This window comes from Otolemur garnettii, unplaced genomic scaffold (assembly GCF_000181295.1).
Source record: "Otolemur garnettii isolate 467f Iridium unplaced genomic scaffold, OtoGar3 scaffold00023, whole genome shotgun sequence".
In the NCBI taxonomy this organism is placed as follows: Eukaryota; Metazoa; Chordata; class Mammalia; order Primates; family Galagidae; genus Otolemur; species Otolemur garnettii.
This window is the reverse complement of record NW_003852418.1, coordinates 11241162-11243874: the sequence shown is the minus strand read 5'-3', so window position 1 is coordinate 11243874 and position 2713 is coordinate 11241162.

Here is a 2713-nt window from a genome sequence, read left to right as displayed (position 1 = left end):
TTGGAGGTTGCTGTGAGCTGTAATGCCACGACACTCTACCCAGGGGGACAGCTTGAGGCTCTGTCTCAAAAAAAAAAAAAAAAAAAAGAAAAGAACAAAAAAGATATTTATTAATCACCCACATTGGCCAGGACTCTTTTGACTGAAATGTACAAAGCCTCAATAATGCATACTGACTTTATACAAAATGAAAAATTCCAGAGGGAGGTTGAGCTTAGGCAAAGGTGAACGCAGGTGCACAGCGGCATCTGGACCTCTCCTTTTCTTCATCCTGCTTCCTTCTCAGTTGGCTTCCTTCTCCAACATGTCCTTTCTGTGTCATAGCAAGATAATCACCAGCAGTTCCAGACCTCCCCCAATCTAACTCAGCAACCCACTGTGCAAAGATTGCTTCTGCTTTCCATCTGTTTTAGAGAAAATCCTAGGGCAGGCTTTCATTGGCCAGGACTGGGTCATGTGTCCATGCCTGAGCTAATTACTTTAGACAGGGGGTAGAATTCTCTCAATAGGGGTCTGAATCATAACTCTACTTTCAAAGCAAGAAGATGGATGGTCTCTGCCCCTGGACTGTGTATTAGCCAGAGGAACTGAGTCACTGTGAGTGCCCAGGATAAGGGACTTATTATAGCTGTAGGAGGAATGAGAAGTGAAGGGTTAGAAGAGGACTTAGAGGATCAGAGAAGAGTTGCTGGTCAATTGAGCAACAAAGCACATCCATCTGTGGCAGTGCAATTGTGAAGGGGAGTCGTGGAGAGGTCTGTGGGAAACAGTTGTTCTTGTGAGTCTCCAGCCAAGAATCTGGCCATGGCCTAAGCCACGTTTTGGTAGGCAGGGCCAGCAGTTAGGAAAAAGAACTGGAAGCAGCATAGTAGAGAGCAGTCATGAAAGCAGATAATTCCAACCCAGTCTGAAAAGTGTTTTAATGGCTTGGTGCCCGTAGTACAGTGGGTACAGTGCCGGCTACGTACAATGAAGCTGGCGGGTTCAAACCCAGCCTGGGCCAGCTGAACAACAATGCCAACTACAACCCCCCCCCCACACACACACACAAATAGCCAGGTGTTATGGCAGGCACCTGTAGTCCCAGCTACTTGGGAGGCTGAGGCAAGAGAATCGCTTAAGCCCAAGAGTTTGAGGTTGCCATGAACTGTGATGCCAGTTCTAACAAGGGCAACATAGAGAGATACTGTCTCAAAAATAAATAAATAAATAAATGAATAAAAATACAAGGTACCAATCAGAGTCCCAAGGGGTCACACAATCCAGTCTAGAAATCAAGACTTCTTGGAGGATACAACATTTGGCCTGAGACCTGAAGGATGCAGAGAAAACCAGATGAAACGGGAGAGGAGAAGAATTAGCACATACAAAGGATTAGAGGGGAGATAGGATATTAGAGAACTAAAAGTAGTTCAATCTGGCTGGTGTCTAAGTATGAAGCAATAAGGGTCACTGGTAGTGCCAGCAGGGACCAGATTTTGCACTTTATAAAAGATGAGTCCTAAGAGCAATGGGAGCCATGGAAGGATTTGAAGCCAAGGAGAGGTAAACCTTCTGAACATCTCCCTTCCAGCACAGGTTTGAAATATTCAGCTAGATCTCTGAGTCTTGTACTTTCAAGGGTTTGTTAAAGGGAATAGGGTATTGGAAATATGACTGTATTCATTATTCATTATAATCTCTCTCTCTCTCTCTTGCTTTCTCTCTGGACAGGGGTCTTGTTATATTGCCTGGACTGGGCTCAAGAAATCTTCCTACCTTGGCCTCCTGAGTAGCTGGGACTATAGGTGCACCACTGAACCTGGCTCAAGTTATAGTAGTATTTTCTTTTCTTTAGACAGAGTCTTAACTCTGTCACCCTAGATAGAGTGCCATGTTGTCATAGCTCACAGCAGCCTCAAACTCTTGGGCTCAAGTGATCCTCTTGTTCCAGCCTCCTGAGTAGCTAGGACTATAGGTGCCTGCCATAATGCCCAGCTAGTTTTTCTATTTTTAGTAAAGACAGGGTCTCATTCTTACTCAGTCCGGCCTGAGGCAGATCCCAAAGACGCTGCAGTGGAAGGTTCAGGCAAACTATATTCTTTGCAGGGCAATGGCAAATTCTTTGTTGAGACTGTGCCACCCCAGTGTTGCCATAAGATGCCCAGGGTCTGGCCTGGCTGTGCCCAAAGAAGTCACCTTTGAGGTGATGAATCCATTTTGCCCAGACCAGCATCAGGCCTGACAGAGTCAGAATAATGGGGGAGACTAGGTTCAATTCAGAAAATGAGTCTCATTTAAAAAAAAAATATTTCCCCCTTATATAGAATATTTTCGTTATAGTAAAATTAGAAATTGCTCATAGGCATGAAGAAGGTAACAATTAGTCATAATTTTGCCATCATTGATGAGGGTGATACTAATGAAGATAATGACAGCTAACGTTTATAGAGTGGTGATTGTGTGCCAGGCACTGTGATAAGCAATTCATATACACTGTCTCATTTAACCCTGGCTCTGCCACTTGAGTGAGCGACTCAGTCCCTCTATGCCTCGACTAGCTCAACTCCTGATGGGAATTACAGTAGTATCCCCCATGTGGGGATGTTCCATAGATTCAACAAGTTATTTGTGTGAAGTGCTTGAAACATTGCCTGGCTGATAAATATTAGCTATTATTTTATTATAAGTCTTCATTGCTTTATCCACAATTCTAATTTTTTTTTTTTTTTTT